Here is a 20031-nt window from a genome sequence, read left to right on the forward strand (position 1 = left end):
AAGCTAGAAAGCAAGTCAGGATCTGCACATTCACCTGCGGGGCTGGTTTTACGCCTCATGAGAGAAGCTGGGAATCATTAAACCGACAGGCTGGCAAGCCAGGAGAGGCATGAACAGACCCTTCCTGGTGGCTCCAGACATCCAGCAAAATATTTTCTTTGGCTGTTTTCACAATCGGCTCTTGTCCCTACCGTGAGCGGCCGCCGTACAGCGCCGTGGAAAACCATCTTTCCCTGTCGGCGTGGGGCTCTCCCGTTGCAATGTCACACGCTTTCTCCTCCGGCCGCTCCCTCTCCAGCTAGTCGCGGCCTCCCGACGCAAAGCGCCCTTATTTCTAGGGGCGCATTAAGGACACAGCCAAGGTCCAAACGTGCATTGTGCTGGCCAAAAGCCAACCGCTCTCCTTGCGGGGGGTTGGTGGATCCGAGCCCTCCAAACCAACACCAGGCCACTGTAGCGGGGGGAGTCCGTGTCCGGCCTTTGAGCGAATTCCAGCCGATGTTCCTGCTCATCTTTTCCATCCATGGGTGGATTTGCTCCATCCATGTGCAGAATAAAATGTTACGTGCACCGAGCTAGAGGTGAATGTGCACCACCAGTGGAAGCAAAAAATCCCAGCACGGGGCGCTCTGCTTGTCAGCTGGGCAGCACTGGAGTCTCTCCCGACTGGCCGCACATGAACACAGCTAACAGAGGATTGTGGGCCCTTTTTTGGGTCGGGGGGCTGCGGACCCACAGAAAAATCAGCCGGGGGCCGCACGCAAGTGAAAAGCCAAAAAACCCCCAGAACAAACCCTCACTGATGTGGCACCGGAGTGAGAAGAAGAAAGAGACCAGGGGTCCAGGCTAGTGAATTTTGTGTCCTCCAGCCCCGAGGTTGGTTCCCAAATACTGGGGGAGCCCCGAGCCTTGGCGGCCAGATCCCAGCAGGCTGGAGGCAGCATCCAGCTCCCGAGCTGAGGTTCCCCTCCTGGCTTACAGGGAACACTGGTTCTAACCATCTTTTTGTACCTAAACATTTTCTTCTCCCTGTCTAGGGCTTCATTGGAAGCAGCCAATGCAGAAAACTCAATGGGGCGTTAAGTCCCTGGCTTTGTTCATTCAACTGAGGATTTATCTGTTATCCCGCCCCATTCCCCCTCCAACCTCCTTCCACAACACACAGGGATGTAGTTCCTGGAGTTTTGACACTTCAGCTACCCTCCCCGGATTAGCGACACGCCCAGAGCTGGGTGTGGAATAGTAATAGAGAGGTAGCCCCGTGAGTCTAATCTTGCTGAAACAAAAGGAAAAATTAGGCAGCACTTTAAAGTCTAACAAGGTGGTTTAATAGGTGAGGAGCTTTTGTGGGCCAGACCCGCTTCCTCTGTATATTGGACAGACGTCTCAGACACTTCACCAAAGAAGGAATGCCCACAAGTCAGACATCAGACATCTCAAGGAAAAACCAGTTGGTTTTCACTTCAACCTGGACATAGTCTGAAGGACCTGACTCCATGCATCTTACTTCAAAGAGACTTGAACACCAGATTACAGAGGGAAACTTCAGAACTTTCCTTCTTGCTTAGATTTACACTTTACGACTGGGCCTTAACACAGATGCTAATTATCTTGGCCTTTACAAAGATAGCTTCCGCACTTATCACCCCTGACTAGCCATTCATTGACTCATAAATAGCGATTCCCTCTCCTTCACCCCACCTTCTGATTTGTCAGTTCAATAACGTGTTCACTTTTTTCATTGTATCCCTTTGGTATATGTGGTCGTGCCAATTCTCTTCCAGTATTTGATCTGAGGAAGTGGGTCTGGCCCACGAAAGCTCATCACCTATTAAACATCTTGTTAGTCTTTAAAGTGCTGCGTAGTTGTGACTTTTATTAGAGGGAGGCGTGTGTTTCTCCTTGTGGTGGACTGTAGGGGGGCCCCTCCCCTTGCAGGACCAGGGGGGCCACCCCCTCTTTTCTATAGCCCTCTCCGCAGTGCCTGGGGCTCACGCACAGTACCAATTATACCCTCTCCCCAATTCTGCCTTGCCTCGCATATGGACACACCCACCGAGAGGACCGGGGATTACGTTGGGGGGAGGGAGACCCAGCCCACGCTCTCCACCGTGTCCCGGCCCAGAGCCCTAGAGAGGGATTACAAAGCTATCCACTCCCTGGTGGTTGGCGGGGTGACCTCCCCGTAACACGCCAGCCCGCGGGCCATATGCCCTGCTCTGGGCCACTTCCTACCCCGTCAGGGGATCCTCTCGCCCCCACGATGGGTTGTCGGTCTGCTCGCTCCACTCCTCCGAGAGTCCTCCGGGTTCTGGCTCCGGTTCGCCGTCCCGGAGTCGCCGTCTGCCGGGTCGTCCCTCCAACCCCCGGTCCTGGAGCTCTGATGCTCCGGACTGAGCCCTGGCCCCTTGCGGTCGGCTCTCCCAGCCCCATAGGAGCCATTGCTGCCAAGACCCACAGCCCCGCCCCGGGCACAGGGCCGCCATTTTTAAAAGTCACGGCGCACTGCTGACGTGGCCGACGAGCGCCTTGTTCCGGTCCTGTCTCCTCTCCCTTCCTCCATTCGCCCTCCTGCGGGGCTCCCTGGTCACCCGGAAGGCCCCCGTCTGCCCCCTCCGGCCTCCCCTGCCCCCTCCGGCCCGCTCTGCCCCCCTCCAGCGGACCCGGTCCTCCTCGGCAGTCGGCTGGCATGCAGGGTTCATCTGACCCCTCGCCTGGGTAACCCGGGATGCCAGCGCGTGCTTGCTGCCGCAGCTCTCCCCATCATATGTATATACACACAAGCCGGGCAACCAAATTGATTCTGCATGTGGATGGAAAAGCAATGAGTGCGAACGCAGGGCAACTCGTGATGTTGGAGCGGGTGTGTGGTGCAAGAATGTTGGAATGTGAGCAATGGTCACGCTCAGCAGCTGATCGCAGGGCATGGCAAATTCTCCCTTCTATTGTCCAGTGCTTCTCTTGCAGGAGGCTGATGGTGGCTGGATCGCGGCGGCAGGGATTATAACATGTCTCCTACCCACGCCGGCATGCTCGGCGCCTCTCCCCGAATTGTCTCCCGTGGAAATGATCGGCGGGCGGAGGAGAAGTGAACACCGGTGACGAGGGACGTTCTGGTGGCCGGGGATCGGCATCCCAGCCTGGGCGTACAAACGACAACGCTCAACGAAGCGGCGTGTCTATGAGGGATCGTTCGCAGGCCTCCCCAACAGGCTATTCCCGCCGGGGTGCTCTGGAGCGGCAGCCACGGGGAAAGGTGCGTGGAATCTCCTTCCTCAGGCTTGGGCAGCTCAGACGGGCAGGCTCTGGGCCCTCCTAGATGGGAAGGAAACGTTTCCTCCCCCAGCAAGTCTTGTCACTGGCCTGTCAGTTAGGTGAAGGCCAGAGAGATGAGAGGACCAGCCCAGGGCTGTGCCAGGAGCCTGTGATGTCATTGCTGGGAACTCATCGCTCTGCGGAGGGGCGGGGGCGGTTGCAGGCTGTCCTGGCAGGGAGAGGACACCCCCAGCCCTCTCTCACCGCCACAGCTTGGGGGCCCGGGAGAAGCACCCCTCCATGGGCATGACAGCTCCAGCAGGCAGAGCCGGGGGAGGGCTGCGGGCCCCTGTGTCCCCTCCTACCTGTGACACCCTTTTAGATACTTGAAAACTGCTCTCATGTCCCCTCTCAGTCTTCTCCTTTCCACGCTAAACAAGCCCACTTTTTTCAGTCTTCCCTCACGTTCTCTAGACCTTTCCTCCTTCTTGTGGCTCTTTTCTGGACTCTCCCTAACTTCTCCACATCTTTCTTCAAATGTGGTGCCCAGAGGCTAGACAGTCTCTTTCTGTAGGGCTATGTCTAGACTGCAAGCCTCTTTCGAAAGAGAGCGTCTAGACTGCACGGAGAAATTTCGAAAAAGCGGCTTGCTTTTTCGAAAGAAAGCATCCAGTGAGTCTGGATGCTCTCTTTCGAAGAAGCCCTATTTACATTGAAGAAGGCCTTCTTTCGAAAGAGGAACTTTCGAAAGAAGGCGTTCTTCCTCGTAAATTGAGGTTTACCGCCATCGAAAGAAAAGCCGCGTTCTTTCGAATTAATTTCGAAAGAACGCGGCTTGAGTCTGGACGCAGGGGAAGTTTTTTCGAAAAAAGGCTACTTTTCCCGAAAAAAACCCCTGAGTCTGGACACAGCCTAGGTGTGCAACTGATCAAAACACTTACAAATAAACATCCACATTAGCAGCAGCAGCACCTGCCAGGCCGAGTTATAAATTCGTCTGAAATCACGCTCCAATCCCATTGGGGTGGGGCCTGAGTCTCTTTCCAGCTGCGATCCGGGATTCAAGCCCAATTGCTTGGCTGTGTAGACGCAACCCGACTGCACTTGTGCTCTCCAAAAATACCCTAAAGGTCAATTTCATTGTCCTAAGGACAGTTAGATTTCCCCACACACATACACACCACAGACAGAGGCCTAGAGTGGCCATATCTCACTCGGAAGTCTGGGATATGGGAGGCTAGACTCCAGCCTGCAATGCGCCTCAAAGACACAGGGATGATCTAGACCGTGCTTGGTCCTGCCATGAGGGCAGGGGACTGGACTTGACGACCTCTCGAGGTCTCTTCCAGTTCTAGGATTCTAGTTTTTCCTCATTTTCAGTGTTTACAGCTGTACAAAGTGATGTGTTTTGAGACTGGAGGAAATAAAAGAATAACCTTAAAACCACATGAAAATACCCAAAGGAAAGTACCCTCCCAAACAAGGGTGTAGCCTTATGAACGAGGGGGTTTTTGTTTTTTGTTTTGATTCTCACGTGACTGATTTTTCTGTGGGTCAGTGACCCCTAACCCAAAAACGTTTCTCCACCCTGGCTTCAAAACAGTCCTAATTGCTTTTCAAGTCGTATTTTCCTCACTCTGTGCGCAGTGTTCCCTGTAAGCTGGGTGCTTCGGTGGCCACCCAGATGAGAATCAAGTGCCACTTAACTGATGAGCAAAGCTCTTACAAAGCTGGCTGCATGGGTTTCCACGGACGGTGCCCATCTGCACAGGCCATGGTGCGCACAACAAATTTATTCTGCACGTGGATGGAAAAATATAGAGGGCATCTTGCCTGTCTCTATAAATGTCAGTAATTGTTGCTGGAAATATTTTGTCATCCGTTTGTGCACGTGCAGCAAAGTTAATATTTATTGACACTAGCAGATAAAAAGCGAAGCCTGCCGAGTATTTTATATTGCATGAATGACCCACAGAGGAAATTGAACTGGGAATAAAAGGGACTTTCCGCAGCCTGAGCAAAATTTCCACGGTGGAAGGTTACAGTAGCTGCTCCCACGTGGAATAGTAATAGAGAGGTAGCCTTTTTAGTCTGGTCTTGCTGAAACAAAAGGAAAAACTATGCAGCACTTTTAAGGCTAACAAGATGGTTTATTAGGTGATGAGCTTTCGTGGGCCAGAGTATTGTGTCCAGTTCTGGATCCCCCACTACAAAAAGGATGTGGACACATTGGAGAGGGTCCAGCGGAGGACGACCAAAATGTTTAGGGGGCTGGAGCACATGACCTACAAGGGGAGGCTGAGGGAGTTGGGTTTGTTTAGTCTGCAGAAGCGAAGAGCGAGGGGGGATTTGATAGCAGCCTTCAACTTCCTGAAGGGAGATTCCAAAGAGGCTGGAGAGAGGCTGTTCTCAGTGGTGACAGGTGGCAGAACAAGGAGCAATGGTCTCAAGTTGTGGTGGGAGAAGTCCAGGTTGGATATTAGGAAAAACTATTTCACTAGGAGGGTGGGGAAGCACTGGGATGGGTTACCTAGGGAAGTAGTGGAGTCTCCATCCCTAGAGGTGTTTGTCTTGGCTTGACAAAGCCCTGACTGGGTTGATTTAGTTGGGATTGGTCCTGCCTAGGGCAGGGGGCTGGACTTGACGACCTTCTGAGGTCTCTTCCAGCTCTATGGTTCTAAGGAGAGGGAGTGGAATGATCTGTATAGAGCCAGGCCTGGAGGAGCTGCCCTTTTGTTTCCCAAGTTCTTTGTTTGCTCTTTGGCGCTGGTGCCGGGGATGACCTAGGCCCAGTTGGCATTGGCCGTGGGAGGTGGAATGTGGGACGAAAGCGGAGAGACAGTGAGTCAAGATAAGAGCAATGTCTGAGTTTTGTGGAGCAGAACACACAATGAACTAGTGTTTTCCATCGGGCTGTCCACTTATCTACATTCCTCTTTGATGATGCAAACACCCTCCCCACCCCCAGGGGTGCAGCAGTGATCTGGCTGCTCCCCTTAAAATCCAAGAACATGACACACCCACAGCCAAGCAGCATGCTTTTCTACTGGTGGTGCCCACCTGCCCATGCCTTAGCGCACCGAATAAAATTTATTCCACACACAGCTAGAACCTATGAGAAGGACCATTGGTGCATATAAAAACAGTGAGTGGTCCGGTAGTCCCTGAGACTAACAGATATACCAGGTCATGAACTTCCGGGGGCAAAGCCCACTTCTTCCGATGAGTTGGAGTGGATAGTACAGAATCCGAGCAGTATATAGAACAGCCAGAGGAGTTCCCTGTCCGTTGTAGGGCTCGGGTTAAGGAAGTCAGCTTGGTCAGGCTGGATGTGGAGATGCGAATATCAAAGGCAGGGGAAAGTGTGTCCCCCCTGTCCTTCCCTCTCTCCAGAGGACAAAGGTAACCCCCTGCAGCTTAGCTGCATTCCAGACATGAGCTCATGAGCCAGTCTCCCTCGGTCAATGCACTTTAGCTCCTCTGTTTTTAAAGGGCCCTTTGTTCGTCCTGCCCCCCTTCCGCCTTCCTCCTGTGGCTGCTAAGAGACCAGCCCCAACTTCCCTGCAGCACAATCACTCTGTTTAGATCTGCTCTCCCTCTCCCATCGCTGCTTGGATCTCAGGTCATGGGGAGCTGCTCTTAAGCAACCTCATGGGGGCCCACCCCTCCTCAGTTATATTGAGGCTCCCCCGAGACCTCAGCTTCTCTGCTCCCCAAGAGCGATGGGGCAGGTAGCAAGCGGCCCAGACTTGATCAGATGCCAGCGTAGGGGGGGGGGGTAAAGGGCGTATCGCACCTCCAGCGTTGCCCAGAAAATCTCTTCCTTTCTGTATCCCTACACAGTGCATCGCCTATCTACATCCGCCATCCACCTGTCCTAGATGTTCCGGGACAGTCCTGATTTCAAATGCGCTGTCCCCATAAATTACTGAAATATCCGGGACATTCTAATATGTCGGCGGGGAGAGAAAGCCCCGAGAGGCTCCCCGTGGGATCCGGCTTGCGGGGAAGAAGCCGAGCCAGACATGTCTCCCTGTTCCTTCCCCCAGCTGGAGAAACAGCCTCGCAGAGACACACTTCTTGGAGGCTTTCCCCTTTACTCCCATTGGCTAGACTCTGGGAAAGCAAATGTCTCCCCTTCCACCCCCACACTGAGGTCCTGCACCCACCCCCAGCCTGCGTATTCACCACCCTGCCGAGACCCCACGCCCCCAGCTCACTCACGGCCCTACTGACACCCCACACCCACAGCCTAGTCCTCACCACTCTGCCGACGTCTTTGTCAGATCGTGTGTCCCGATTTTCGGTGCGGAAATATGGTCATTGTACATATACATTAACCATAAGAGCAGCCAGGCTGGCTCAGACCAAAGGTCCATCTCACCCAGGCTGTGTCCAGACTCAGGGGTTTTTTCGGGAAAAGTAGCCTTTTCCCGAAAAAACTTCCCCTGCGTCCAGACTCAAGCCGCGTTCTTTTGAAATAATTTCGAAAGAACGCGGCTTTTCTTTCAATGGCGGTAAACCTCGTTTCACGAGGAAGAACACCTTCTTTCGAAAGTTCCTCTTTCGAAAGAAGGCGTTCTTCAATGTAAATAGGGCTTCTTCAAAAGAGAGCATCCAGACTCGCTGGGTGCTCTCTTTCGAAAAAGCGGATTGCTCTTTCGAAAGATCCGCCTGAAGTCTAGACGCGATCTTTCGAAAGAGGCTCTTTCGAAAGATGCTTTTGAAAGAGCCTCTTTCGAAAGAAGCCTGCAGTCTAGACATAGCCCCAGTGTCCTGTCTGCCCACAGTGGCCAATGTGCCCCAAAGGGAGTAAATACAACAGGTAATTCTCACGTGATCCCTCCCCTGTCACCCATTTCCCCACAAACAGAGGACAGGGGCATCATTCCTACCCAGCCTGGCTAATACCTAATGATGGACCTTACCTCCATAAATCTATCTAGCTCTTTTTTGAACCCTGTTAAAATCCAGGTCTTCACCACATCCTCCGGCAAGGAGTTCCACAGGTTGACTGTGTTTGTGTTAAACCTGCTACCCATTCATTTCATTCGGTTCTTATGTTATGGGAACAAGTAAATCACTTTTCCTTATTCACTGTTTCCACAGCACTTATGATTTTATAGACCTCGATCCTATCCCCTGTAGTCTCCTCTTTTCTAATCTGAAAAGGCCCAGTCTTTTTAATCTCTCTTAATAGGGGATCATAGCACTGCTGTAGCCTGATTGGTGCAAACACAGGCTAGAAGGCTTCCAAGGCAGAGCTCAATCTACCACCCAGCATCCCCTATGCTGCCTTAGTGATGCAGGAGGCAGATGAATCTCTGGGGCAACTAATCTTGCCCCTGTTATCTCTGTGGGTAGAAAGGGGGATAGGACTTGAACCAGCCACTCTGCACTTCTTAGGTAAATGTTTTGTCCAGTAGGCCATTCCAGACTCCATCCTGTTGCCCTACTTTCAGGGCATCCCATGTGCTGCCTTATGGGAACGTGCCGCTTTGAAGCCGGAAAGCACCACTTTCCTCCAGCCAAGAACATCGTGGCGGGCAGAGCAAAGCACTTTACATAGAAGCTCAGGATCCCCTCGGCATGTGTTGTAAATCTCTAAACTGCTGCTGGACCATTTATTATTGTTTGATGGTTTCCGGTTACAGACAGACTTGGCTCCCCTTCTGACACTCTACAGCCCTTGGCACAAACAGTCTTTGGGAAGAACATGACTCGCCGAGACCCGCAGCAATTTTTAAGGAGTCTCCGAAAAAAAAGAAAAGTCAGGCTCCCCGAACAATCAAGCAACTCCCTTTATTTTCATTGACTTCTTCATACTTATGCTGCAGGAGGCGGAGGAAGACAAAAGAAGGAAAAACGGGAGGGCAGGAAGAGGGCTGTTCTTTTTCTTCATGGGGTCCCCAGAGCACAGGGCCTCACGGCCGCTAACGCCGGCGGGAGAACCGATTTTTGCACACAAATAGATGTAGGGCCCCTTTTGCTTCTTCCCACCTGAATGAGCAGAATCCTCCCCATTGAACACTTGAAAGGGGGGCGGGAACGCAAGGCCTGTCTGCCGCCTGGCATTCAGCACCCGCCCGGTAAACAAGCCCCTCCAAAGCCGATGGCTTTGTTGCGTTTCAATGCAGGGAGTCAGAGGACGCAGCCGGGAGTGGGTGGGGGTGTCTGCTTTGTCTCGCTTATTCAAAAGCTGAAAGGTCAGGGGAGTGGACGAACCCTCCAAAAGTCCCTTTCCAGGCGTATGTTTCTAATTGCGGACCAGCTAATGAATACAGAGGAAATGTGATTAGTCCCGGGGTGGGGAACATCAGGGCTGGGACCGTTTGCCTGAATCCAGCCCCCAAGGCTCAGGGCACCCCCCCAGCTTGGGGAGCATACACTGGTGCGCCAGCCCCCTGCCGTCTCCCTATGGGGCTGGAGCACACAAAATCTACTAGCCTGCCCCCCGCCCCTGGCTCTGGTGGGCAAGGGGAAAGAAGGGAGGGTCTTTCTCCTTCGCCGTGATTTTTGCATGGGGGGGGGGGGGACACAGAAGCTGATCCACCGTGCCGCATTAGCTATGTAAACAGGGAACAATCCCATGCTTCCTCCTCCCTCCTCCCTCCCCTCCCTCCCCCACCACCTGTTCTGCCAAGGCGAGGGAAATTTAATGCAAAACCCAAATAGGGAAATGACGGTGGAGAAGTACGACCACCGGAGGGGAGGAGGGGGAATTGCAAAAACCAGTTTAGACCAGGCTCCACCATCTGCCGGTTTCTCCTTTATCTTCTGTGGCTGCTTCTCCCTCTCCCTTGTGTTCCCTGGCAACCAATGACCTTCTAGTCCTGCGTGTGGATTTTTTCCCTTCCCTGGACGGAATACATGTTGCTGTGTGCACCAAGGCCTGCACGAATGGGCATCACCCATAGAAACACAAACCCTAGTTGTGGGGACGCTGCTAATCAGCCGGGAAGCCGTCCCCTTAGGGGGCGCAGGCCCGCCCCCGGTGTGCACGGTGCAAGCATGGCCCAGTCCGGCCCAGCTAGCGCTGCTGGCGCATGGACCGGGCCGTGTTGGGTCCCGTGTCGGGGATGCGGACAGACCGGCGATGCGGGAGCTGGGCACGTGGCACCTGATGGCAGCTGTAAGGGACGCCGTGCGTCCCTTACAGCTACCATCAGGCGCCCCCGCATTGATTGGCACTCTGGGCAGCTGCCCGACTCGCCCATGCCTCCGTCTGGCCCTGGTTACAAGTAGGTCACCGACATTTGCTATGACATGCCAATGTGGTCACAGGGAATTGGGTCAGCAAAGCGCTCGAAAAAACCCACAACCAGATGCATGCGAGTCTGCCCTGTTTCTGGTGCATTTTAAACAAATTCCTTGGCCAGTATCTTAGCGAGGAGCCTGGTTTTCTTTAGCGGACAAGTCTGGGAGGAGGCTGGGTGAGGTTCCAGGCAGGGGCCATGCAATGTTGCAGCCTGCTCGGGGCCTGGCCGGCGTCTGAAAGCAGACAACAGCCAGTGCGTTGCGCCTGGCGTGACTGCGAGCGAGGAGAGCTCTGTCTCAGAGCCCTGGGGACATCTGTGGGCCCCAGTCCCACAGCCTCCGGTTGGCTTGGGCACCCCGCACAGTCTGCCCCACAGAGCTTGGGGCCCGGCTTGGTGTCTATGTTGTGAATGCTCCGCCCCCAGCCCCATCCCCTGCCCCAAACCCCGCCTCCTGCCCCACCTCAGCCTGCTCTGATTCTGTCCTGTCCCACTCCATCCTTTGCCCCAAGCCCCGCCTCCTCCCAGCCTTGCTCCACCCCCTCCCCTGAGTGACACGCCGGGGGGGGGGGGGGTTATGTGAGGGAGGGGAGAAGGCCTGGTGCTGGTAGCGGGGGCTGTCACGCTGGTGCGGCAGGACCCAGCCGGGAGCTGCCGGAGCGGAGCCGGGTTGCTCATTTTTCGCCGAGCTCACCACAAGCGCCTCCCGGCTTTGCCCCGGGCTTGGTCACACGGTTTTGCAGTGTTAGAGCAGACAATGGACCCTATTCGTGTCCCCTTCTGGCCCCTTTCTAGCAGCCCAGCCCAGACACGAGCCGGGCACCAAATTCTGGGGGTGACATCTGTCAGGAACAGAGGCCCATTGATGTCTTACGGCCTTGAGGCAGAGCAGACGTGATTGGTGGGTCCTGAAGCAACAAAGAGCCACTGTGATTGGCTACACCTAAGCCCCCGAAGCGCAGCCCCCAGAGAGTGGCCCTGAACAAATTCCCGTGGGAACAAAGGCAGACGGTTTCGGAAAACACTTGCCGCAGGGTGAAACATCTACATTGGAACAATGAACCAGTGAGTAATATTCCAGACTCCCTGACATGCGATCAGTGAGATACAGACCCAAATCCCTTTGGTGTTTGGGGTTTTATGTTGTTTAAAGTTTCCCGGGACTGGCTCCGTGTTTCTCAGAAAAATAAATTAAAAAAGCTAGCGATCAGTACAAAAAAGATCACAGTTGTCTGGATAAATATTGGGGGACAGAAAAGAAAAGTGGCTAGCAGAGGGAAACAGAGCTCCTGACAGTAAAATCAGTTTAACGCTGTGATTTGGATTATAAACTTCATCCAGTGCCGGACTGAGGGGTGACAGCACCATGTAGGCACTCATATGTGTGTGTGGTGGAGTGTCTCTTCCACTTTCATAAACACTCTTGGCTGTGTCTAGACTGGCAAGTTTTTCTGCAAAAGCAGCTGCTTTTGTGGAAAAACTTGCCAGCTGTCTACACTGGCCGCTTGAATTTCCGCAAGACCACTGACGATCTCATGTAAGAAATCAGTGCTTCCTGCGGAAATACTGTGCTGCTCCCGTTCAGGCAAAAGTCCTTTTGCGCAAAAGGGCCAGTGTAAACAGCTCAGATTTGTTTTGCGCAAAAAAGACCCGATTGCGAAAATGGCGATCGGGGCTTTTTTGCGGAAAAGTGCGTCTAGATTTTACACGGACGCTTTTGCGGAAAAGTGCTTTTGCGGAAAAGCGTCCGTGCCAATCTAGAAGCTCTTTTCTGCAAATGATTTTAACGGAAAAGTTTTCCGTTTAAAGCATTTGCGGAAAATCATGCCAGTCGAGACGTAGCCTTTCATGTTTACACTTAGAGTAACTTATTACTAACTAGCTGGAGTTACCCAGCATTGCCCGGGAAACCGGAGGAACAAAATGTAGAAAAACAGTAGTCTGTTATCTTTTTTGGAATGGTAGAAAAGTTGCACCGATTTCTATAGGGATTAAAATATAGCTCCACGTCATCCCTGGAGGGGGCAGGGTAGCAGGTGGTGAGTGACCCCAAGTGGAAGGGAGGTTACGCGCAGGAAGGGTGCCCCAGCTCCCATCTGGGACTGCAGGTGCCGCGAGGGGTAGGGTGGGTGCCCAAACCATTGTGCGTGTGGGGGTCAGGGCACTGCCTGCCGGCACGGAGGGGGTGGTGGGAAAGAGGGTCGCTTATGTAACCTTGCGGGTGGGAGGGGGCGAGTTCTGGACAGCGCTGGGGGCCGCAGGCAGCGGGCATGGATCCTAGGGTGGGCGGGGTGGCCCCTGCTGTGCGGTGGGTTATTTTTTATTTTTACCGCTTGAGATCGGGACTGATTGGGTCCAAAAGTACCTTAAAACCTCCTCCTGGAGGAAAGGTTACCTCATGCAAAGTTTGGTTGCGGTAGCTCTTACAGTGTCCAAGTTATTAGCGAACAAACTTACAAACATTCTCCTTTATATAGTAGATGTGATCTCACCTACCTAATGTTATGCACTGGATTTTTTTTAACATAATCCGCAGGGCTTAGCGAACCGCAGCGAAAGCCGCTCACCAGCCCTGCACTGCGCATGCACAAGAGCCGCATTGCGCATGCGCACGCCGCCGGTAAACGAGGCGCCGGGCTGAAATCTACTGCCATGGGCGAGTAGATTCAATAGATTGTCGAGCCCTAGTCCATATTTTCATGTACTGACGAGCAGTGTTCTCTGTAAGCTGAGTGTTTGGGCAACCACCTAGGAGAGATTTAAATGCTGCCCAGCTGCTTAGCAGAGCAACCTGGCAGCTGGTGGTGCACATCCACTCATGCTATAGTGCACGGAACAAAATTTATTCCTCACACAGATGGGGAAAAAATCAGAGGGAACCTTGCTGGAGAGGTCCAAAGTTTGGTTTACCGAAAAAGCGTTTGTAACACCCAGGAATTTTTTGGTAAAACTTAAAACATCATCATCATAAACATTAAAATAAGCATTCGGCCAGGAACTGAGTCAGACAGGCACCTAAAGAAACTCCTTTGCAATATTCTTATTCCAGTAGCAATTGAGTGTTATCTGCTAAGAAAAATACAATTATTTGAGCTACTTTTTCCTTGAGGAGGCGGGTGGTAGTTAATCACCCTTCAAACATATTGCGTTACCACGCCTCTCTCTTTCCTTAACAATACTGGCAGCTTGCGCTTGCATAAATGTTTAACAGTCTTGCGAGACTCATTGTATCTACACCCGACAGCCAGTACAGTCACACGCCAACTGCCAGTGGCTGCTTCCTGACGGTTTCCCCACAACCCCCCAGAAGCCGGGGCCTCCAACCGCCTGTTCGGTTGAGCAGGGGCAGGTGCACTGGGGTTTTTGTCAGACCCCCGTTCGTTTTGGAGGGAGCCCATGAGGAGATTCTACCTCAGACGCTCTCCCTCGCCAGCGTCTCCTCAGCAGGGCCGGAGTCCTCGGCGGCTCGCCGCCTGTGCGCACAGTGACCCCTCAGCCGCTGTTGTATGTTTGCTAACAGCCTCATGGATGGGCCACCGGTCCGGGTCGGCCACCTCATCATGCCACTCCCAACCCCCTCGCCTGAATGTATCAAGCTCTGTCTTAAAAGAAGGTTGTTGGGCTTTGTTTCCCTGCACTGAGCCCCTCGGCAGCTGTTTCAGAGCGTTGCTGCTCTGGTGGTTAGAAACCGTCGTCTAAGTTCATGCCTCCATTTATGGAGGGCCAGTTTATATCTGTCCGTTCCTGTGCATACCTTGGCCCCTGACTTAAATAACAACCTTCTCTCTCTGCTACTGATCCCTGTCATGGCCATGGCCAGCAGCCTGGTGAATAAGGGTTTCACTCTGTCCCCTGTACCTAGCCAGGTATTTGGTCAGCAATTGGCTGGCAGGAGCACTGTATCTAACTCCTATGTAAACGACAGAAAAATATTAGCCCCGCTCCGCTCCACTATTAACATGTTCTGACTTCTTGTGGCAAGGCACTTAAGGGACACCGGTTAGCCTGGTAATTGTCATGTCTGCTCTTACTTTGTTACCAACTGAAGAGAAAGAGGCTGACTGTCAGGACTTTTGGGTTCTGTCTTAGCTCTGGAAGGGGAGTGCGATCTAGTGGTTACAGCAGGGAGCAGAGGGCTCTCTATGAGATCAGAACAGCCAGACAGGTCCTTCTAGCCCAGTGTCCTGTCTGCCGAGAGTGGCCAAGGCCAGATGCTTTGGAAGACATGAACAGAAGAGACAGTCGTCAAATGATCCCTCCCCTGCTGTCAATTCCCAGCTTCTGGCAAGCAGAAGCAAAGGACACCCATCCCTGCCCATCCTGGCTAGGAGCCATTGATGAACCGATCCACCTTGAACTTACTTTGTTCTTATTTATTTATTTTATTTATGTATGTAAATATTTTTACCTCGCCTTTCTATTTAAAGTATTCCAGGCGGCTCAAATATTCAAGGCGGCTTCCTGGAATTCTGTGACAGTTTGGGACTTTCCACCATCCCCTGGCAAGGAGTTCCACAGGTTGATTGTAAAGAAATGAATTTGTTTTAAAGCTGCAGCCTACACATTGAGCTTACTTCTTGCGTTATGTGAGTGAGGGAGTAAATCACATTTCCGTGTTCGGTTTTTCCACGCCGCTCGTGATTTTCTAGACCACTAACATATCCCCTGTGACGGCGAGTCGAGGCTCCCCCTGATCCTGCAGCCCCATAGCAGCAAGAACAGACTCCCCCAGCCAGTAGAATAGAGAAGGGTTTATTGCTTCTCCAGGATACAGCACAGCATAGACGTGATGTGGTTATAGGAGTCAGGGCCAGGATGCCTCAGACCCCTTGGGTTAGGGGGCCTATCGCCCCCCCAGACCCTCAGCCCTCAGCTTAGCCTGTTCCCTTTTTGTTTCCCAGCCAGCAACTCCCTCGCTCCCAGATCCTGCCCCCCAGCTAGATGTCCGTCTCCACCTCCCTCCCTTTGTCTCTCCCCCTGGGAAGAGCTTTGCTAACCCCCTGGTGTCTGGGCCAATCCACATGTGGGTGAATCAGTGGGAATCTCACATCCCAGCACAAGGGAACACGGAGTTACAGAGCTGACACCCCACCCCCCGACCCTGAGTCATTTCTTTTCCAAGCTGAAAAGTCCCAGTCCTGTGAACCTCTCCTCATATGGAAACTGTTCCTCATCCCTAATCACGTCTGTTGCCCTTTCGGTCCCTTTTCCAACTCCAGTCTAGCTGGGGAGTTTTTTTGGATGGGGTGACCAGTTCTGCATGCAGCGTTCACGATATGGGCGTACCGGTACCATGCCTTTCTATAGAGGCAAGATGGTATTTTCTGTCTTCTCTCTCCCTGTTCCAGCGATTCCCGTCGTTTTCACATGGCCACTGCACAAGAGCAGATGTGTCCAGGGAACTAGCCACAGGGATTCCAAGATCTATTTCTTGAGTGGTTGCAGCTCTTTTAGACTCCGTCATGTTTGTGTGAGTAGCTGGGTTTCTAGTTTCCCATGTGAATTACTTTGCATTTCTCAACCCTGAATTACATAAGAATGGCCGCACTGGGTCAGACCAAAGGTCCATCTAGCTCAGTATCCTGTCTGCGGACAGTGCCAGGTGCACCAAAGAGGGTGGAGCGAAGACAACGATTAAGCGATTTGTCTCCTGCCATCCATCTCCAGCCTCTGACAAACAGAGGCCAGGGATACCAACTCTATCCCCTGGCTAACAGCCTTTTATGGACCTAACCTCCATGAATCTATCTAGCTCTTTTTTAAACTCTGTGAGAGTCTTAGACCTCACAGCCTCCTCTGGCAAGGAGTTCCACAGGTTGACTATGCGCTGTGCGAAGAACTTTCTTTTATTAGTTTTAAACCTGCTGCCCGTTAATTTCATTTAGTGTCCTCTAGTTCTTATTCCCTCTGCCCTGGGGCTGCCCAGTCCCCCAGCATTGTGAGATCCCTGTGTCAGCTTTGGACTTTACTATTCTGAGTAATTGTGTAGAGTGGCCACACATTTTGCCATCTCGCTTTTCATCTCCTTTTTCAAGACCGTTGAAAAGTTTAACAGAACTCTTCCCAGTTCAAATCCTAGGAGCACAACGCTCATTGCTACTCCTCCCCTCACCAGCTTTTCAGTGTTTGGCAAGAATCATCTAACGATTTCTTAATTACCGGAATGCCCTGTCTTTCGTTATTCATCTTTTGGACTGCCCTTACACAACTATTCAGTTACATGCTTTCTAATCTCCCTCATGGCCGGGGTGGAGGAAGGGCGGAAGACCCCTTATCAGCTCTCTCTGGTGTCTGCGTTTCCTTATATGTTGCAGTTCCCAGTATGTAGCGCCTCCCTCTTCCCTCCCTATCTGATCTCATAGAGAGCGCCCCCCCTGCTGTAACCACTAGAGACCACTCCCCTTCCAGAGCTAAGACTGAGCGCAGGGGTCCTGACGGTCAGCCTCTCTCCCTGCAGTTGGTAACAAAGTAAGACCAGACATGACAATTTTAAGGCTACTCAGGGTCCCTAGGGAGACAGAGCTCAGCTGGCCTGCTAAATCCAGGGTTGTGAGTTCAATCCTTGACGGGGACTTTTATGGATCTGGGGCAAATCTGTCGGGGATGGTGCTTGGCCTTGCCACGAGGACAGGGGAGTGGACTTGATGAGGTGCTTTCCAGCTCTATGAGATAGGCATATCTCCCTGCTCGTCATGCGGAGAAACCGAGGAACCTTGCCCGGGCTTGCTGGATCCCACTCGGATTCCTCTCATTTTTGTTTCTAGGTATCTGAAAGTGAGGGGCTAGGACTCTCCGCAGCACGATGCCCTTTGTGGAACCTCCCTCCCTGCCTGGAAGGATGGTCCCCTCGTTGGGATGCTGCCTGGGACCCGTGTAACCCGCCGTTGAGTCCCTGCGCTGCTCCTGCCGTCTGAGGTGAGTCACCTCGCTCCTGGTCTCCATTGGTATTTAGGGGACGGTTTCCCATTGAAATCGCTCTGTGCCTCTGTCATGATGATGAGGGTTAGCCAGCAGCCTGGGGATTAAGGGGTTAACTACACCTAGCCAGGTGGAGTGGCCAGTAGGAATGTCGGTGGGACTTTCAAACTGGGACAAAGGAATTTGGGGTTTTTTCCTTTCTCCCTTTTGTCTCTCGGGGTGTGTTCTCTGCAGCTACAGAGAGGGACAAGCATGTCTCTCTCTCTCTCTCCAAGGCACCATTCTTCATTTTCTGTGAGTAGGGTAACGTTTCGGTAATTTCGTTAGGCTTTATTGTTTTAAGGGTTGGGTGCGGGATCTGAGATCTGGCCCTGCTTAAAAGATGTTTTGGCTTTTCTTTGTAACTAAGTTCTAGGCCCATGGAGTTTCTCCATGGCTGTGTCTACACTGGCATGAATTTCCGGAAATGCTTAAAACGGAATACTATTCCGTTTTCAGTTTTTCCGGAAAAGGAGCGTCTACATTGGCAGGCTGCTTTTCCGGAAAAGCCCTTTTTCCGGAAAAGCATCTGTGGCCAATGTAGACGCGCTTTTCCGGAAAAGAGCCCCGATCGCCATTTTCGCGATCGGGGCTTTTTTCCGGAAAAGACTACTGGGCTGTCTACACTGGCTCTTTTCCGGAACGGTGTTCCGGAATAAGGACTTATGCCCGAGTGGGAGCAGAATAGTTTTTCTGGAATAGCGGCTGATTTTGTACAGTAGAGCATCGTTGCTTTTCCGGAAATTCAAGGGCCAGTGTAGACAGCTCGCAGCTTATTCCGGAAAAGCGGCTGATTTTCCAGAATAAGTGGCCCAGTGTAGACACAGCCAGGCCTGAGTATATTTTGTTACCTTTCCATCTAGTCATTATGCCTGCAACAGGAATATTGTTGTAATAATAAAAGTCTTCTCTTTTCTTTTTATTAACCGGGCATTGGTTACTTGTGTGTCCTGATTTTTATAATAGGGGTGAGATTTCCCAAATGATCTTTCCCCTGATTTCTTTATCGATATTTGGGTGGGTGGCAGCAGAAATTTTATTCCCAAGATCTAGGTTTTTAAGATTTTGGGGGAAGTTTTATACCAAAGCCTGGTAGAGAAGGCTTTGGAGTACACTTGCTGGCCCCCACTTCTGCATTTCTTAGTTTCCTATCTGCAACCCACACACCTCATGGGGGTCACTGTCCCACGGAGCGGAGCTCGACAGCCTGCGCGGAGAGCCAGCTGGCTTTGTAGCACCAGCTGTAGCGGCTCCTCCGAGATCCCAGGTTTGAATCCACCAGGTGGTAGTTTCAGTAGCACCAGCCGACCTGGCAGGGTTACTTGCATTAGAGGATCGTGGTGACTGGACGCTAGTGTCGTGACGTGCAGGGGAGATGGGACCTCGGGGGAACCGGCTTACATCAGGTTGTGGCTCTGGACTCGGTGGCTCCTGAGGTCCCTGCCAGACCTGGAATTCGATGATTCTTTGATTCATAGAAACATGGAGCTGGAAGGGACCTTGAGAGGCCGTCAAGTCCAGTCGCCTGCACCAAGGCAGGCGTCAGTAAACCCAGATCCTCCCCGGCAGGCGTTTGTCCAACCTCCCCTTAAAAGCCTCCTTCAAGGTCTGTGCCAGGATGCAACTACCCCCAGTTAGAGAGTTTTTCCTACTAATGAACCTACATCTCCCTGGCTGCCAGTTAACCCCATTGCCACCTGTCCCCCTTCAGTGGCCAAAGAGAACCATCGGTCACCACCTCGTTGTAGCAGCTTTAAAGACGGTTTTCAGGGTTCCTCCCCCTCTGTCTTTTTTTCGGAAGCTTCCAGGTTTTTTCAGCTTTCCCTCCGTGGGATGGGTTTTGCGGCTCCCCTCTGGCCTGTCCAGCTTATCCAGTTCCCCCAGGTTGGATGGGACGGGTTTGTGATGCAAACACAGGAAAGTGAAATAGGTAGACTCCGCCTGTATTTTGCATAATCCGTTACCGGCTCCGCTTCACATCTGCCGTCTTCCTCCCAGCAGGCCAGGCTCTGTGTGTCTCGCAGGGGGGGATGAGCCAAACGAGGGGCATTGTCGAGACTTTCTGATGTCTTGTGGGGAGGTTTCCTGGGGACAGCCTGGCGGTGCTTGCAGGGGGAAGGGCTGCATGTCCCTGGCAAGGCACCAGCAAGGTCTCTGGCGTGGTTAAGTAGCTGGCCTGCTAGGACGTGAGAGGCCTCAGGGTGAAAGAGCCGGAAGGGCGCAGAGGAGAAGCTTGTGTCTAGCGATGGGAGTGCGAGAGACCGGAGAGCTGCCGGAGCGGGTAGAGAAACAAGCCCGAAGGGCAGCCAAGCTCCGGAGCTGGCTTCCTAGAGAGGCTGGGGAATCCCCGTCACAGGGGGATTTTCAGATCAGGTTGGATACCCACCCGGCAGAGCCGGCCTGGGTGTATTTGGTTCTGCCACGGGGCAGAGGACTGGCCTCTCCAGCTCCCTCTCAGCTCCATGGAGCGTGGTTCTGTGTCCTTAGCTGCCACATGGGAGAGGGACCGGAGACAGGTGACACCAACCCAGCTCTGCCCTGGGTGGGGTGTGTGTGTGTGTAG

At 52.7% G+C, this 20031-nt stretch overlaps 2 protein-coding genes across 6 annotated transcripts in view; both read left to right on the plus strand.

Moving 5' to 3' along the window:
• Window positions 1-20031, plus strand: part of LOC102445187 (zinc finger protein RFP-like) — a 397132-nt gene that overhangs the window by 152031 nt on the left and 225070 nt on the right. The window lies entirely within an intron of this gene.
• LOC102456961 (C-type lectin domain family 2 member D-like) overlaps window positions 1-20031 on the plus strand; it is a 56020-nt gene that overhangs the window by 9790 nt on the left and 26199 nt on the right. For 3 of the 5 annotated variants that reach the window (XM_075913821.2, XM_089770715.1, XM_089770714.1), the window contains exons 2-3: window positions 2968-3256; window positions 17276-17426. The gene's annotated coding sequence lies outside the window, so the exon portion shown is untranslated. Of the gene's footprint in view, window positions 1-2967; window positions 3257-14930; window positions 15982-16342; window positions 16980-17275; window positions 17427-20031 lie in introns of those variants that run through there. The other 2 variants (XM_089770717.1, XM_089770716.1) reach the window with 2 other exon arrangements.

The sequence above is a fragment of the Pelodiscus sinensis genome, chromosome 19, assembly GCF_052426305.1.
Source record: "Pelodiscus sinensis isolate ZL-2025 chromosome 19, ASM5242630v1, whole genome shotgun sequence".
Classification (NCBI taxonomy): domain Eukaryota; kingdom Metazoa; phylum Chordata; order Testudines; family Trionychidae; genus Pelodiscus; species Pelodiscus sinensis.